The 19,117-nt window shown below is 39.7% G+C and overlaps 1 protein-coding gene across 10 annotated transcripts in view; it reads left to right on the plus strand.

Annotated features, from left to right (window-relative positions):
- Positions 1 to 1,225: 1,225 nt before the first annotated feature.
- LOC121961921 (adhesion G protein-coupled receptor L3-like) overlaps positions 1,226 to 19,117 on the plus strand; it is a 273,036-nt gene continuing 255,144 nt past the window's right edge. For all 10 annotated transcript variants that reach the window (XM_088073194.1, XM_088073195.1, XM_088073201.1 and 7 more), the window contains exon 1: positions 1,226 to 1,831. The gene's annotated coding sequence lies outside the window, so the exon portion shown is untranslated. The remainder of the gene's footprint in view (positions 1,832 to 19,117) is intronic.

Genomic DNA, 19,117 nt, shown 5'->3' on the forward strand with positions numbered 1-19,117 from the left:
AAAGGCTTGCATATATAATGCAAAAATATTCCTCAGGGAATGCAGTCTATGAACTGATAAACATTTTATATTTGCAAACATTTCTTATTGGTGGCATTGTATTCGCCACCATGGATGGATTAGAACTAGCCAATACAGCCAATACACTTTGGGCCCCTGGCCTATGCCAGGGGCCCAAAGTGTCAAGTCCCCCCTGGCCTTTACCTGCAAAATATTACTTAAATTAACACATATTAACTTTGAAGAGGCTTAAAATGACCACAGAGAGACACAACAGACCACAAAGAGATGCAAAGGAACTGTAGAGAGACACAAAAGAACTACAAAAATGGGCAATATAATCATGAAGAGACAAAAAATGACCAGAAAAGGATACAAAATACCCACAAAATAACTATAAAGCAGCAAAATAGCAAACACAAAAACAACACAAAATTATGTCAAAGAAATGCAAAACGACCTCAATAAGACACCAAATTACGTCAGAGAACCAAAATGACACAAAACAATAAAAAGGAGACTATGGAATGTAGAATGACTATAAAGAAACATAAAACAACCATAAGGGGACACAAAAAGATACAAAACAACCAAAAAGAGATAAAAAAATACTACTGACATACAAAGAACCCACAAGGACACACAAAAGGACTACAGAATGACACAAAACAACCAAAAGGAGACACGAAATGATGACAAAGAGACACAAAACCACCACAATGAAACAGAAAATGACTACAACAAACCAAAAGGAGGCACAAAACCACAAGAGGATAAAAAATGACCACTAAGAGACACAAAACTAAAAAAAAAATGTCCTCAGCAATACAGAAAACAAGGGGCCCTTTGCATATCTGTGCTTAGGGGCCTATTGTCCCATAAGCTGCCCATGTCTTCACACCTAAAAATATGTTTACTCATTAACTAAAATCTCCAGTCTATTTTACCTTTATTGAACTGTTAATGGGCAATTCTTACACTAGTTGCATTTTCAAGACGCATTGGATGTTTTGAGAGAGAGGCAGTGGATTTCACATAAATATTGCAGCCACGGACACACAGACAGAATGTAATATAACATAGGTGTCCTTGCCAGCCTCAGGCAAGATATACAGTACTAAGGTAGAGAGGCTTTGGTTTGTAGCATGTTATCTAGTGTTTGCTGCTAGGTGGAGCCCGAGTATACGGCGAGAGCGGCAATCCACATCCGAGTTTTTCCTCTCACCTTTCACTGGCTCTCCAAACCCTCGGTCTCCATACAGAATTACTCCCAGCTAGTGCGCACAATTGGTTTGTCATAGTCGCAGAGAGCTCAGTTTTTGGGACCCAAACAACTTAGATTCTGCCCCCCACTGCGGAGCTTTTTTCCTCACAATTTTTCCTCCCTCCTCGTCCTTTTGAAATTCTTCTGGATACTCTTTTTGTGTGTGTTTGGGTGCTGTTGGCGTTTCGCCTTTCAGCTTTATGGGACGTGATGTAGCCCCCGCACAGAAGGACGCCTTGTGTCATAAAGGGATGTAAAGGGGGACAGAAACCGTGGATACAACACGAGGAAGCTGCTGTTTCTCCCGGCGACATCACCAGGACTCGGATTGTGGACGCACAGCAGATTGAAACGAGGCTGTTTCACGGGGATATTCAACGGAGGCAACTATTTGGATTCGTTGTTCTGTCTCCTTCGACCCCTTTCATCAAGTCCATTCCTCACACACCGTGCGTAAGGACGGTACCCAGCGCCTCAAAGACACTTGAGAGAGAAATTATCGCTAATACTTTGAATGGAAGGACGCGAGCTAGCCCTCCTTCTGCACCACTAATTTCCAAATCCGCGGTAAGTGTGACTTTCCGCTATAAAATGCATGTTCCTTCTGTGTTGTGCGCACATCCACAATTATCTGCAGATTCAGCTCAGGGCGATAATAATAAAGCCCATGAATGAATCCCCGCAGTTGTGTTGAATGTGCTCTGTAATGTCAGTCTTGGCATGCACTCCACTCTTAATTACTTTAACTGGACTATCGATGCGTTCAGGTGTAATCAGCGCAGATCAAGGCGCAACATATTGATAGCCAATATGAAAATTTCAATTTCCTGTTGGACTAATTAATCCGTTCTGTTAGAGGGTTGGATTATGATCTAATGTATCCGGGGAATTGTTGATGAAAGGTCTTCAGCATTCACATGGTGCTTGAGACAATGTGCTCAGGTTTAAAAATGGCTTTGCAAAGAAGTTGCATATTGGATGCATACCCATGAGTGAAGTTTTTGCATTAAAAGGTCATTCCGTTTAATTGGGTTGTTTTGCACCCGTATGTTTATAGGTTAAAGGAATAACTATGTCTTTTAAAGGTGCTTGAATCAGGGCCTATGCTTTTTGTTGCATTTTCTTGTCCAAAATGCACTGGAGTGTGAGGATGGATGCAGTGGTGTGAGCATCTGCATTTTTCATGATAGGTTGTGTAAAGAATAAAACATGCAAATTCTTGGTAAAGGCTATGCAGAATTCCCATTCATATATTACTAAATATTGCACAAGAAATATCATTATTTAATGCACATATATGAGAAAGAAAGGAGAGTGAATGGATACTCCTGCTGAGGGAGACATGCTGTCCTGTGTCTGAGAGAAGAGCAGAGGTTGAGGGGCCGCTGCACCGTGTGCTTTGATGTGAGGACAGCTCTTTCAGCATCAGAATCAAAGTGGAAAAGGTTACTAAGCCTATCACTTTGAATCTGAAGTTTCTCTCACTGCTGCAAAAATGATGCCCTTCGTTTCCAATTTTTGGAATATGGCTCAATCTTTGTTGAATATTATCCTCAATACTAAAACAGCTGTGAACTTGGAAGTGGATCTATAATGAGTAGTTTTTCAACCAGCTCCTTGTGATTCAGATGTGTGACTGTCATCCATAATGTATTTCCCCCCCTTCGATTTCAGAATATCGTTAACATTATTGCTGGTTGTATCCTTATTTGACAATTACATTCATTATGTCCTGGACTGCAGCAGCATCTGTCATATAATCTGCACTGGTAGAAGTGTCCTCAAGCAGATGACACACACACACCACTCACACACATACACACACACAGCTTTCTCTACCAACAGAAGAAACCTTGACTTCCTCCACCAGGGGAAACTCAAGGGGACATTTGATGCGTTCTACCTAAACAGTTATGTCAACCTGCACTTTGTTTTCAGTGTGTCTCATCCATTTTGATTCAGCTAAATGCTGCTCCTTGTGGAATATAATCTAGGTTATATTTAATATAACAGCAGTTGAACTGAGCATCTGGTGTGATACCTGATGGGACGGCACTGTATGAAAATAGAATAATTGTTCCCTTGCCTTACTTGAGGCTGCTGTTATGCTGCAGTCCATTGTAGGGAGATTGTGTGCTGAATACGAGACTCTGTATATTGATTGCATTGGTTATTTTGGGTAAAAAAACAGCATTGAAAAAAGTGACAGGTGGTTGAAAGAAAAATGGAAAGTGGCAGGGTATACATTGATTCACTGTATTTTAGTGTTTTCACCATTCTTATGTGGTTACATTTTTCAGATATGTCCATTTTCTCTAACAGTACTTGTAATTGAAAACATTTTTTTTAAAATTCACAGAAATGATCAGAACCCTTAACCTTAAAAACACCGTAATGTATTCCCGATTCAGCCCTTCTTTTGTTTGTATAGTGATTCGTCCTATTTTATTTCACAATCTAAGTCCAACACTTTGTGCTGGCACGTATTTCTCCCTGTTGTATTGCATTGCAGCAATATTGGTTAATTATTTGCCCTCATTGGGAAGCTTTTTTCTTTATCTGGCCATTTGTGTTGTTCCTCTGAAGTGAGCCCACTCTTCGTGATCGCCCTGTTGATGTAGTGTAGTTTTTCAGCGAGTGAATTTCTTTCCGTCAGCCATATATTTGATTTGATTTTTGCCTTTTTGGACACGAATGCAGGCTAGGGGGAATCCAATTTGTCGTTTCAGTATGAATGGAGACATGTGCTCTTCAATTTCTTCATTAGGTTAGCTTGATGTGGGATTCAGCTTCATGGCTCATATTAAGTACAGTGAGGGTTTTTATTGGTGTATCAATTCAGAAAACCATTCTACAAAAAGGGGCATTTGACAAAAAATGTTTTGTCAGTCTCGCACATTGTCAACATTTTTTGTGCTACACATGGTAGATGCTATCAATTGATTTTTTTTTTTGTGGTGCTTTGAATACATCACCTAAACTGTAAAGACAGAATTTCTTTTAGTGAGACCTTCACTGTCCGACTGAGCCCAAATACAAATCGACCCTGGTCTGTAAAGCAGTAAGCAGAGACACTGAGTGAATGAATACCTTTTCATGTCTTCATCTAACTGCTTTGTCTGTAGTGATGTGGCACGCCACTGCACATTGACTGTAGTGCTCAAGGTCATACTGTTCATACTCTTTTTCAAATAGATTCATATTTTCCTACATTGAATGTATAGCCATCTCTCTCAGGATTGAAGGCTGCGGATTGTTTGTGGTTTCTTATATTACAATTTACAGTAGTACTAAGACAGAGAATTTCTATGTTCTATGTTTTTATTTTACAAAGTCAGAGTCAAGGGGTCCTTTTTCTATCATTTGAGTAAACAGATGGCTCCTGAATATGGGGCTTATTTTATGGATATTTCATATAATATTCAGTACAATAACAGTATGGAACATCCGATAAACTACAAATACCCCAAATAGTGAACATAATAACAGCAGGAAGTTTGTGTAAGACAAGAAATTTGGATTAATTTTGAGCAGATAATTTGTTTTGAATATTGCATTAGAGATATTTTCCTGATATTTTTAGGAACCTTTATACAATTTTCTGTCTGTTTTATATATTTGTTTTTCAACTTTGCGGGATTCTTTTTTTTGGGCAAATTCGGTGTTTTCTTTTCCCTAATGTGACTTCTGTTCTGTTAGTTTTTTGGATGTTTTAACCGTGTATTTCTCTAATGCTGGACGAAGCTGTTTAGCAGGAAGTTCAAGGCTCTGTGAATATAGCTTGTGTTCAGGTCTTCACTGTGCCCTTATCCTATGAGATTTTTTTTAAGTTTCTATATTGAATAATAAATTAAACTTTTAAAAAAACTAAACAATTTTAATTAGTTTTCCTAACAGAAATGAATGAAATGTTGAGAATTAGGCCTACTGTACAACCCCAATTCTGAAAAAGTTGGGACATTATGTAAAACATGAATTAAAACAGAATGCTATGATTTGCAAATCTTTTTTGACCTATATTCAACTCAAACTGATCATCTTTATTGATGACTGACTATACACTTCTGAATTTGATGCCTGCAACACCTTCCAAAATAGTGGGGAAAGGGGCAGTAAAAGACTAAGAAATTTGGGAAATGCTCGTTACACAGGTAAACAGGTTAATAGCTAACAGATTATTTTAATTAATTATTATTACAGCTCTCTGAGATGTAAGCTGAATAATTATCTTTGTGTTTTGGACTTTTGATAAAAAAACAAGACATTTAAAGATGTCACCTTTGGATTTTTTTCACAATTTTCTGACATTTAAAGACCAAAAGATTAATAATTTGTCAAGAAAATACTCAGTAGCTACAGCCAAAGTTCTCTGTGTTGGTGTGATGGCGTGGCTGTGTTTGGCAGACTTGCAGGTCAGATTTCACCCGTGTGCAACTTTAAATGGCAAACTCACACTGTGGGCTGACAGAAACACTGATGCACTGTGTCTGGCATTAATAAAACAATATGACATTACCTTATTTTGTAAAATATTACACAACCAGACTTTAAACTGCACTATCGCCCTCATACACTCTTCATGGTCTACTTGAAAGTTATTTATGATCCATGTTGGAACTTTGTTCGGGGCTGAGTTTAACTTAAGGCCACGTTTTCCACATCCTTACATGGGAATCTTTATGTTAAATCTCTATGCATGTCACATGACTATTCTCAAAAGATTAGACATTACTCATCCCAGGCAGCACTGCATGATATCCTTGACAAGTTAGAAAATAAGGACTACAGAAGAGGAGAATTCAGAATTCTCACACAGGCGGTCTGAATGATGGATTTTAAAACGTATTTTGCAGTTGAATGATTGTTTATCCCCGCGGCTGGATGCTGCCATGTTGAGCATCACAGAAACATCTTCAGAGAAGGGAGATGATGCTTTATATTTTTTGGCAGATTTTCCCCCTGTGTTTCTTAAATAATGGGTGCCTCTATCTCCCCATAGACAGGGAAACCTTGGCGATTAACAGCGTACTACTTTATATGCTCTTAACAGAATTTCTTTTTTGCATTTTGGGGGTCTTTTTAAGCACAATATTTATTCCTGTGGCAAAAAAGATAAAGCATGCCTCCTACTGTACTATATTAACATCCTGTTGGCCAAATCACACCCACTGCTACAGTGAGGCCCTCGGTTTTTCTAAGGTCCCAAAGACCAAAGTTATCATGCTGTTAGGAGGGAGACAGGTTGGTCTGATGGGGCCCTTTCTCTGGCAGGAATGTCACAAAAGAAGAAAAGCAAAAGCTGAAAATAAAAAAAAGAAAGCGAGTGGCCGAGGAAAGGTCCTCGAGGTCCACGCCTCTCAACACTCTAGCAGTCCTGTCTCATAAAGAGCTTGGACACAAAGGTTTTGACACAAGCTTTCACAACCCCCTGCAGGAAATGGAGGTTACGATTTAGATGGAGACTTCAGCTGGTGCTGGATGGTGAGAACAGACAATTGGTTTCTTGATTCTGTATAGCTCTGTGAAGAGCGACCTCAATGTTTTGGGGCATTTTAGGCGTAAACGTCAAAGAAAACAGTTGCTATATATACAGCACATGTTGTTGTATTGAATCAGAGCTTGAAAAATAAGGCCATTCCACATGAACCTGCATTTTTTTCTCCAAGATATATCAGAACCTGAAGCACAGCAGCAATTTTGGGCTCAAGCCTGATTAAAAAACCCAAATTTCCACTGTTTAAAAAGTAACTATTAAAAGTAAAACATATATACCAGCCAAAGTCAACCAAAGTCTTTTCATTTTTGACGTGATCAGTGACATGTGACTTCTCCTCTCAAATATTCAGCACAGCCCAAAAACTGTCATTTTTTTCTTTATGGCTGGGAAATCCAGATATTATCTTCGATTTTGGATTTTGTAATATCTTAAGTGTGGTCTTCTCCTTCTTTTAAAGGCTGCATTACAATAAAATTATGTAATTTTCTGTATTAACCAGATTGCTCTGTAACTTGCCCTTACCCACCTTGTCACCTGGTTGACTATTGGCACCACCCCACTGATGCCAATAGTCAACCCTACAATATGATCGCAATATCATTATCAAGGTATCTGGTTAAACATTTTGTGATATTTAATGTTCTTCCTATCGCCCAGCCCTATATGCCATATATGTTGAATAGAGATAACATTTCTCCTCATTAATGAGAGGTAGGAGTAGGAATGGATTGATGGCAACATAGCCCATATATTGTTCACAGTATTACACAGACTATAAGGTCTACATTAAAAACATAAAATGCCAGTGTGCTGGACCTGACCTGATAAAAACACAAGGAATTTTGAGAAATTACGGCACAGTTTAGCCCGCCACGAGCCCGTTGGGTCGGACACAGTTAGTTCCTGGTAGAGAATAAAAGCTCTATGTTGAATATATGTTGCAAGGTCAACTGGCATAGGCATAGATTTTGGCGGGGACGCAGGGGAAACGTCCCCCTCAATATTTAGAGCATGTCTGTTTGCCCCCCCCCCCAATAAAAACATGAAAGTAGCAGAGGAGTTTTATCTAGATAAAAAAAAAAAAAAAGACTTAAAATTGATGCGTAAAAGGAACAGAATTGTGCCAAAAAAATTAAACAGAAATCAGGAAATTTAACATGCGTCTCCTATGTTTCCCCCCAAATTTGAAACGAACCCGTCAGCAGCATTGTAGTGGAGGGGTTTAGGTGATTGGCATCATTGTTCTTAGTGTGTTTATCACACCCCTGCAAATAACACCAGGAAATAAGAGAGTCTTTGAAGATCTATGAAATACAAAGTACAAATGCACCCTGATATTTGTGATAAAGAATAATCGACTGCCTCACTCTGTTGAGAAAAAGAGAAAAATCAACACTCTTCATCTCCCTTATTTGATAAACCCAACCGTTGCTTCCACCAGTACACCTATTATTTACCGACATGATGATGGGGATTATCAAATTAATTCCAGGCCTTTTCTCTGTTCTGGTTAAAATTCAAAAAGAAAAAGAGGGGTTAGAATAAGAGACAGAAGGTGTGTGGCTTATTGATGAGCCTCTTAAAATCACTAATGGATTTGAGGGAGATTTTCGACTATTTCAGTGAGTCTGTGGTGTGTTGAGGATAGGGCGAGGTCATGAAGACATTTCTCTCGCCTCTGACTTGGAGTTCTGACAATGAATAGGAAATAACGGACAAGGACACTACAGTGTGTAGTAGGAGAAAAGATGATTGGCAAACCATGAAATCAATTGGAGCAATTTGTACTGTCACATTCACACACTCAGCCTCGACTGTGTTTTGAATTCCCCTTGCACGTCATTTTAATCTATGCATTCAATTTAAATAAAGGCCTGCAAGGCGGGTACATTGTCAAACCCAAGTGCAGACGTTACCATGACTAGTGACAGTGTGCTTTGAAAAATTCTTGTGCTGCAGTTTTTATTATCTGCAAGCCACCCCTCCACCCTTAATTTGACACATAGTTAAGTTGTCCCCAGGGGGGTCAAAACACTTAGCAGGCGCATTTTAACACTCGACAACTTCTGCAGGGAGATATACAAAGGCTGCATGCCAAGGGGATGCAAGAGCAAAGCATTAACTAGCCTGCACAAATGCAGATAATGCACTCGTCTTTTGAGTGGAGATGAAGATGCCATCTTTGTATTGCAGCAATGATTCTTGTAAGAATACTGCTCGCAGATAAGGGCCACTGCAGTATGTCTGACTAGTGAACAGTAGAGTGATCGAATCAGTGGCCCGTTTTTGATAAAATCAGTGCAGATGTTCTTAGCAAGTTTATCTGTATTCCAAAAAAGCAATTTGTTGTATCACATTGAACTCGCCCAAGGAAAATGAACGCCTGCGAGTGAAAAGGATACATTCTCAACTGGAGTGCAGATATGGACCCAAAAAACGTCAACTTAGCATTTAAAGCAGTCCAAGCCGCACTTACGACCCTGTTGGTGGTGTTAAAAGGTACCCAAAAGCTATCAAACTGACAAAGCCTGTCGGAGCCGCAGTACATCAACCCTCTTTACTACTCTGTAAAATCTGATACATTTGTCTATGTGCATTTTACAGTATGACGCCAATTTTTTTCCCAGCATTATTGATTAATTTCCTTTGTTCTGAGGGTTTTTTCCTCGTGAACTTTGGACCAGTGAAGAGGATTCAAACAAAGATGCAATGCTTCTCCGAGACTGAAGCTCTAAAAGAAGTTAATTTATGGCCTGTTTGGGAGGCAGGTTAGGGCTTGAATGCATAATAAGGTAGTGCACCTGCAGCCGCATACAAATGAATGGAAATGACGGTTAGTATTTACGCCTCCCTAAACCATTGGGACCTCCTGATCTGACCACTAATTGGCCAGCGAAGAGAAATGAAGATAGCTTCCTTGTTCACAGGGTGCTGTCTCTGCAAATATCAGGTGCAGATTTGTGCAGAGCAGCTTTGGTTCCCCAATCTTACACAAGTAATTAAAAAGTGCACTTTCAATTTATAGTAAAGCTCTAAAAAAGAGAATTATTGTAATGAGGTAATGCCAAATGGTCATCTTAATTCAGATTTTGTGCTGCTAAAGTCATCAAATTAAATAGATAAGACCAAGTATTGATAACAAATACACCTTTCTGGATGCTTTTTGAAAAAAAAAAAAAAAAAGAAAAAAAAAGAGCACCGCTTCTGAATAGGATTAAACCCAGACTCATAGAGGGACAAAATGATAACAAACAATGAATTTTGTAGAATATCTGTTCAATTTGTCTCTTTGTTATTGTTTTGTTACTCTTTGTAGTTGTTTTACTTGTCTTTGTTTTCCTTTGACTCTTTGTGAGTTGCAACTCCGCATTGTCACTTTGCCAATCTTTGATGTTGTTTTGCATCTTTTTGTAGTTGTTTTGCATCTCTCTGTTGTAATTTTGAGTCTCTTTGTTGTCATTTTATCTCTTTGTATTTTGCATCTCTTTTTTGTTTTTTTCGTCTTGTCCTTTGCCTCTTTGTACTCACTATATGTTTTGTGAATTTATTCTGTAATTTTGTGTCTTTGTAGTTGTTTTGTGTATTTTTAAATGTTTTTTTCTGTCTCCTTGTTTTCATTTCCCATCCTTGTAGTATTTTCATATCTTATTGTATGTGTTTTGTGACTTTGTTGTTGTTTTACATCTTTTTGTTGTTGTCTCTTTATTGTTGTTTTGTATCTTTGTTTTCAGTTTGCATCTTTGAAGTCATTGTAGTCACTTTTCAGTCACATTTTACCAGTTCAGTCATCCATTCTTGCTCTTCAGTAGTTTGAAATCTTCGTGAAATGCCCGCACACCGAAGAACATCAAGTTTAATAGAGTAATTATTATGTTAAAAAAAATATATAAAAATTTAATTACGCAATTTTTTTATTCTGCCATACTTGAAGCCTTTCACTTCACAAAAAGCTTGTAATGGAACATAAAGCATGAATGCATTTCAGAAATGTTGATTACAATATCCTGCTGAACCTTTTAGATTAAAATACCATTCCTCCATTCATACTTGATTAATTTGCAGAGGGTATGAGTGATTTTGCAGGTGGATAATTAAAGCGTTTTCATACAGGTGGTTGGCTCTACAATGAGGGATTCATGCCTTATTTATGTGTAAGATAATTTCCTCTTTTTCTTAATTAACAGAAGGCACATTTATCATGCACTAAACCAGGGTGTATTCTTTGAGTTGATCAGAGTCTGATTCCACTTGTGACTTCAAAATGTATTGCAGCATTTCAGCATCTCCCTCTGTGCTTGTGACTTAGACCAAATTGATTTTCCTAATCGATAGCATAGGATTGGATTTAGGAGTGTGGGAGTGGGGGTGGGGTCTGGCAGGGCCGACTGCCTCAGCCAGCAGGCTCGTCAAGAGAGGCCCCTTGTTTGTTCCTGTCTTTATGAGCTTCTGCTCACAGGGAACAGTGCACTTAAAATATGTGCGCTTTGTACACCTGCTTATCCTGCTTCATCTCAGGTTGGTATAATGACAGCAGAAATGTGTATCCACTGGCAAATATAAACTTCCCTGCCAGCCCTTTGTCACCTCTGGAATGGAGATGACTGAATTGATGCACCGCCCCAGTGGAGCAAAACCGTTTAAATGACAACACATTTTTGTCTCACCTTGAACTTAATTGACTGCCTGAAAGCTGGCGTTTGAAAAGTGCTGACAGAATGACTTCTCTTGTTGTTTGGAAACGGTAGCTATTGACAGAGCCTGTTCTGCGTTGTTTTCATACCGCTGTCACACCTGCATGCATCTGTATGCCACATTCATAAGTAAGGATGGGTGGTGTCTTCATACTGCTGTGCATTACGGATGGTTCATGTGACATGTATTACTCCTAATGGGCTTAATGTCTGTATGCATTAGTGTGTATCACAGTTCTGCAGGGAGGGGAAGTGGCAAATGTGCTCCTTACTATTCAAGGGCGAATTAAAAAACACAGATCGTTATTTAGTCACATTTCTTGCAGCTTTGGCTTTGGGAATGGAAATATCTAATGTTCCCACTTCAGCCTGTTAGTTATAAAAAGCAGTTGTTAACAAGTCCCCTTATGACAAGTAGGTTGATGACCCAGGTGTCGACCAGCATCCCTGTCAGTCATGACAGCTGGACGACTGGGTAGCAGTTATGCTGTCACTGGAAAACACCGCAGCTCCTCGCCATCCGCTCATACATTGGTTTTGCCTGTGATGCTGAGCCGCCACGGCGCAACGGTGGCAACTGTGGGATTTCTTTGAGGGGAGCCACAAGACTGTAATCAGTCATTATGTCAGAAGCGAGCCCCGTGAGCCCCGCTCCAGCTCATTCAGCCAAATAATAAGCAGCAGATAACGGCGCTGGCGTGCAGGCAGGAACAGAGCCCCCCCCCCCGGGCGAGGAGCTAGAAAACGGGGGGCCTTTTCCTTTCGTCTGCCTACGCAGGGACGTCACCTTGGTTCAAGGGCTGGATTCAGCTTCATATGGTGGACTGAAAATTTAGGCAGAGACCTCCTACTGGTTAATGGCAAACACACCTTGAAGTGCTGACAGGGACTCTGAATTTTTTGTCTAATGATTGCAGGCAGAAATATGCTTTCGAGTTAAAAGCCGTGTCAAATATAAACTCGGATCAGACACGACAATGGCGCAGGCTGAACTGGCTGCTAGATGGAGTTTCCTAATAGAATGTAGTTTTTTCACATTTTTCTCTTGAATTAAGTTATTATTTGGATGCCTATAATACTTAATATTGTGTGCATTCTGAAAAAAATGCTCTGTTGTTAGTTTTTAGCTCTGATAAGCTTTTATGGTCAGTTGGTTGGTCGACAAAACTTTCCCCACTCTTTGGCGACCACAAGTCTTTGCCCTAGGAGGCTGAAATTTGGCATTGAGTTCAAGGTTGTGTGTGTGTATGTCAAGGTCTGTGTTTGTGTTCATGCCAATTGGCTAAAAGGGGAAGGGGGTGGCACTGAGAGTGGACTGTTGCAAAAACAAGCATAACTTCAAAATGGATTCACAGACTTACAGGAGATTCTGTGGAAAGATTGGTCATGACTCAATCGTCATTTGATTAACTGTTCATGCAAACTGCAGATATGTGCTTGCTCAGTTCCTATTTTCTAATATTTCTCAATAGACGGTTTCACACCTAAGGAACTTTTCATAGTTCCTAGAACCCCCCTTTTTGTTGTGTCTGCGTTGTAAGAACTAGGAATAGCATTGTTTCTTCAAATGATGGAACTGTTATAGCTCCTATTTGATAGAAGGTACTCTTCCAGCACAATAAACCAGGAATAACGTAAATGTTTGGTAATTTCCGCACACATACTATAAGTGTGTGTTGATTGGTTAACACAGTGACAGCAACCGCCATGTTTTTTTAAAAAAAAAAAAACAAGCTGTGTAAAGGACAGACGCCACAAAACGCAAACAAGTGCTCATTAAAAAAATAATCCATCAGGTTGTTGGTTTTACTGAGCATATAGCACATACGGGATGTATGGATGTACGCCGTCTGGCCCACAGTGCATCACTTTAGTGTTCCTAATGGCGGTGCAAACACAAACAGCCCAAAACCCTTAAAGCTATGCAGTTCTTGGAGAGCTTCCCAGTAGGCACGTTCTGTCACTGAGTCCCCAGAATGCTTCAGTCCAAAAATGCCTATTGTCAGACGTTGAAATTTAATCTCTGTCTCGATAAAGGTTAATAGACTGCATAAATATCAGGGACAATAATGGAAAGAGAATCCAGTAATTTATTCTCCCATCCTTGACAAAGTCTAATATTTGTTGTATTAATAATGCTGTAGATAAACCAAAACTTGTAGTCACGGATGGATCTAAATGAGAATCAAGTCAGCATTAGTCAAGATATTCTTGCAGTGTTTAATCATTCAAATGCCACTACAGGACTGCTGACTATGTGATATTGAATTAAAAAACAGCCCCCTCCCCTTTTTAAGCCCCATTCCTTTCCCCTCCACCCTCATGGAGTTTTGTCATTCCACAATAAGGGTCACAGTCTCCCATTGTCTCGCTACAGCATTCCTCGACATGGTAGTATTGACTAGTTCCGCTGTGTGAGCGGTGCCATATAACATCCATACATCACTGGGAGAACAGAATGACAGACAGTGGGAGTTGAGATGTCAGATCAGCCTCTCCAGGCTACTGACATCCACTCCCTTCCTGCTCACTCCGCACCATGCTAGCGCATCTGACATGCTCATGATATAAATTTTCTTATAGTGGATGGCGCAGGAATAATTCTGTTTCCAATTAATGTGTTTTTTAAAGGTTCTCAAGTAGGTTGGAACATACATTCACAGAGGTATGAATGTTATTTGTTTATCGACTGCCACGTTATAATTGGTTCACTACTGTATGCATGCAAAGATTGATAGCTAGATTAATCTCATCAAAATGTTAAGCTTTTATAATCTTCTCATGGACCCCTTTTACTCTCTCATACATAATAAATGTAGCTAAAAGTCACCCTGACATAGAGAAATAGGTGAACATTGTAGCATGCTAGTTCAATGTGGAAAATATGAACCTGCTGCATGCCACCAGACAATGAGCTCACTCGGGTCAGCGTAGGTCCACCCTTTATGGAATTTCTGCCCATAATGATTAATAAGGTAGGTGTACTTATTACCTTGAAAGTCATCAGTGGAATGCTGCATTTAATTTCCAATACTCCTGTGCCTGCGGTTTCTCCTTCTCAATGCATTGTTCTGTCTTTATTATTTCTGAGTGCTATACAGTTTCTACTAATGAACAACCCATTATTGATTCATATAGACAACAAAGATTGCTTTGTTCTACTCTTTCTTATCAGTTCTGTCTCTCCCAAAGAGGTGTTGAAAGCAGTAGATAGACACCCCACTACTTTTGGTGACTCCGGACCAAAAGTCCATTTAGCAGGGGTTTTGTTGTCACTCGTGAGCACTGTGAAAGGTTAGCCTCCTGTAATCTTGTTTATGTTTTTGGTCAGTAGTAAGCCTTCCTAAGCCAGCTTTGTGTCAAACACAGCTGGAGAGGCCTTTACAATTGCAGCAGAGCAGAAATAATTGGTCCAGCGGCTTGGATGCAGCCATGACACACAGGTAATTTGCTAATTTCTGTCTCTCAGCTGGTGTTATCAGTGCAGGAAGCTGCTGCTTTTGGAGAGAGTGTGTAAAAATGATTTATACTCTTCGTGCTGCTTTGGTAGAAATGGAAATTAAATGGGACGAGCAACTTGTATGAAAGAGGCTTTGGTGTGGCTTTTGTGCCAAATTACAATAATTAAACATGACCCCCTGAAATCTCCAATTAAGTGCCTTCATCACATCTCCCGGTTGGGTTGGTTGTTTCCTGCTGTACTGTATCTATCACTGCAAACAAAGCACACATGCTCATCCAGGGAATTGCCACAGAGTAGTTGTCAATAACATAACCTTCCATGAAGGGCTGGGCTGGAATAAAAACTGTAGGGATGTCAGTTTTATTTGATTTTGCTTTAATAGCCCGACACCCATTAACCAGTTACTGGCTGGTTTATTTTTAAGATGAAAAAACAAAGCCAAATTATGTAAAATACAAGGCCCATTCTTTTAGGAAAGAACTCCATTGACTCAGTGATCTCTAGTGCTGCATTTCAGTGGGCTATCCTTTCAGAGGTGGTGAAATTTTAATGTTTTGTGATGTAAATGCCTTGCTTTTTAAAATGTTCTGTTAACTTTGCTGACAGACAGCCAGCTTGCCGTGTTACCATGTAGAAACATGCATTGCCTACCTGATGGTCTCCACTGGTTAGCTAGCATTGGCAGCTCTGCACTGGTGATAATATAGTTAGCCATGTGAAAGAGAGACTGTGGTGTTGGGGGAAAACAAAGGGTGAGCATAAAATTTCCACAGCGGCACTGCTGGCTGGATCTGAGTAGCAAAATTAACCTTTAGTCTGACATTCATGACTGGTCAAAAATATATGTATTAATATATATATGTTACCAATTATTTTTTTGTGCGATTGCTATCATATGTCAGGCCTATATATCCTTTTAGTCCACAAATGTGAATGCAGGGATTTGCTGTTAAAGGTCTTGGTCATTTTTCCCTGAAAAAGCAATGGTTTGATGATGATATCCCTAATCATCATATTTTTGACCAAGTACCTCTATTAATATTGTGTTATTGAAGAATTGACTAACAGTGCTTTTAGAAAATGTTTACTCAATGAGATTTTGGATAAATAATCATCAGTAATTTGGATAAGTAGCTGAGAGGGTCAGAACAGTCTGGTGAGTTTAGAAAATTACATCACTTTACTGTAATGCAGCCTTAAAAATCAGAAAAAGACAACACCGATGATTATTCAATATTCCACACCTTAGACAACATCCATGCTGATATCACAATACTGATATAATATTGATATATATTACCCAGCCATATTCCCATACAATCAAAATGAGTGCTGCACACGTGATGTCATAACAGTCCCAAGAGAAACCTTTTCCCCTTCAATTTAGCCCTCATGACTTTGAGCAGGCCACCTCCAGCTGACAGGGAAATTTGGATTGGAAAGTCTGTCGAAGCCACTTTTAATTATACTGGCAGTAAAAGATGAAACTGAGCAGGAATGAAGTGCTTTTTGTGCATCGATTTTTCTCTGCATCTGTAGACGCACTAGAGAGAGAGAGAGAGACAATTGTAACCTTCTCTATCACTGCACTGCAGGAAAACAAGGGGGGGCTGCATGCATGGCCCCTTTTTTCTGCTTTCTTTTAATACAATGAGAGCATGTACATCAAACCATCCTTCTCATCTAATTAGGAAATGCCACTGAATTGAAGAGAACTCAGGCAGGTCTGGACAGAGGCCACACAAGCACTTTACCTTGATAGAGTTTTGATGGCTTCTGTGATCTGTTTTGATATCTGACAAACTTTGGCCAACCTTTGGTGTGGATTTTTGTAACTTGGTTGACAAGGTGTGGCAAGACTTGTGGATCTTTTGAGCTTCTTCTATATATTTCCCCTAAGGATTCATGCCCATTCCAGTCGCTGTTTCCGGGATCTTAAGCCTTTATTTTGGCAGAGTGTCACCTCACCTGGGTATCGGGAGAGTGACTGCTACTTTGATTGCCCTCAGGTCCCCGCAGGATTCCTGCCCGACTCGGCTACTGCAGATGACTCTGTACTATAAAAAGATCAGTTACTTTGGAAACACATGACAGCCTGACTTTGGTTTGCTTGTTTTCTGATGACGCTTCCCCCTGTTTTCTTGAGAACTTCCTCTGACCGCATGCTTCGCACAGTCACACCAGCAGATGCGACAATTCGTCATGCATAAGAAACCCCACTCTGGCAGCCATCTGTCTGCTTGTGTCTGTTACCATGCACTGGCAGTTTGTTTTGATACCCATTACCCATATACAATTTTAATGGCATGCAAAATATGCTGAACCAATCTCATGACCTCTGAACCTCATTCTAAAATCTCAGTTCTGACCTATGCATGACCCAAGTAACAGAAACCAGAAAATATACTGACTGTCACCATATATAGTTTCTGTGACTTGTGGAAAGGTCTGCCATTTGGTGCCCTGATATACTGTTACCTCCACTGGATGGCTGGAATGAGTTATTATGCCCTGTTAAAATGAAATGTGACCTTACAAAAACAACATGCCAAACCATAACAGGTAAAAAGCAGGGAGGTCAGAGGGATTGCCCTAACTGCTCTGGGAACTGATATCAAATGCAGAAGCTGACTGACATTACACATTCCAGTGCATGCTGATAGGAATACTTGTACACAAATACTTGGACAAGGTGTCATATCAACCCAAGAACATAAATACTGGGCTGGTTTGTAAAGCCATGATTGCATTCAGGGACAACTATGAAAACTATAAAAATGCATTGCTTTCTACAACTACAATATGGTTAAAATTAAGGATTGTGGTTATAGTAAAATAAATAATTGTTAAGGTATAGTTAGGGTTAGGCAGTGAGACACTTGGCTAAGGTCAGGGCATGTTAGGGTTAGACAGATGGAACAATTTAATTCATAAAAAGACAATAATCAATTGCGTGTCTGTGACTGGCATTGAATGCCACTTTGCAAAAAAGGGTACACACCTTTATGTAGTTAACCTGAATGTTGGCATTGGGTGCAAATTGTGAGGTGCTGAATAGCCTAATATAGACATAATTCCAAGTATACTGGAATGAATTATACCCGTTTCCCAACAAAATTTGTAGATCTGACTCTTTCAAAGCTTCAATTGCTGCCATGGTAATAAATGTCCAAATCAGAATTCAAATGATCCATTCTTCTATAAAAATAGTCCATAAATCAAGAAATAGTAATCCAACATAAATCATTAAGCATCACCATTAATGTTTATTCTCAGAAACATTTAAACTCAACGAATGTGGATGTGGAAAAGATAAGTCTTGAATATTAAGAAAATTATAAAGATGACCCCCAAAAAAGTAAAGTGTCAAATATTCCCCAAAAGACACATCACAAATCTACAAGCAGCTTTCAAAATTACCTGAAAACTGCAAGTAAGAGCTGAGTTGTATTCTTTAATCAAACTATTATGGCTAATGTTACTGTGACCTGATGTGACGCCCCCCTCCCCCATTTACTATGTCATCTCTTTCAAACTTGCTGCCCACTATTTTGGAGCAAAATTCAAGTTTTGCTTGGATGGAGATTGACAGAATTTGTCAGAAGATGACAAAGAGTTGCAGAAGTTACTGACGGTTGCGCCAGAAAAGGGGTGTAAAATTAGCATGTCCACGCTGGTGTCTTGTTTCTATCACTGCCTATTGTAGCTGGAGCTGATAAACTACTGCAGTCATTTATCCCATGAATTACGCCAAGTGTAACCTTTCCCAATAAAGACAAAGGCCAGATGTTAGTGGGTGTTAGTGGTTTTTTTGTCCAGTGGGAAATACGCTTTAGACAGTTGTGGCAATGACTCTGCTCTTGTTGCACTAGCTGCTAGCTGCTTCAAAGATCTGTATTTCCATTAGTATGCAGCTCCTATTTCAGTTGAGCATTGAGCACTGGTAACCACAGCACACTGCTGCTTACCATTATGATTGTCTCTGGTTTCTTCTTCCATCCCCACCCTTTGTATAGCAGTTTCCCCGTTTCCTTTGCATAGCAGGTCCCTATTCAGATGACTAAATTTGACATTTCTGGTGACAGTGCGATGTTGGAGGTGGGATTTGGGGGGCTTTCGAGGCGCTTTGAGAGTGTAGCGTAAAGGTTATCCATACCTTGTTCTGAACTGCCAGCAAATGCACACACCGCAGCCCATCAAAG

The sequence above is a fragment of the Plectropomus leopardus genome, chromosome 23, assembly GCF_026936395.1.
Source record: "Plectropomus leopardus strain MGB_pleo_1.0 chromosome 23, ASM2693639v1, whole genome shotgun sequence".
Taxonomy (NCBI): Eukaryota; Metazoa; Chordata; class Actinopteri; order Perciformes; family Serranidae; genus Plectropomus; species Plectropomus leopardus.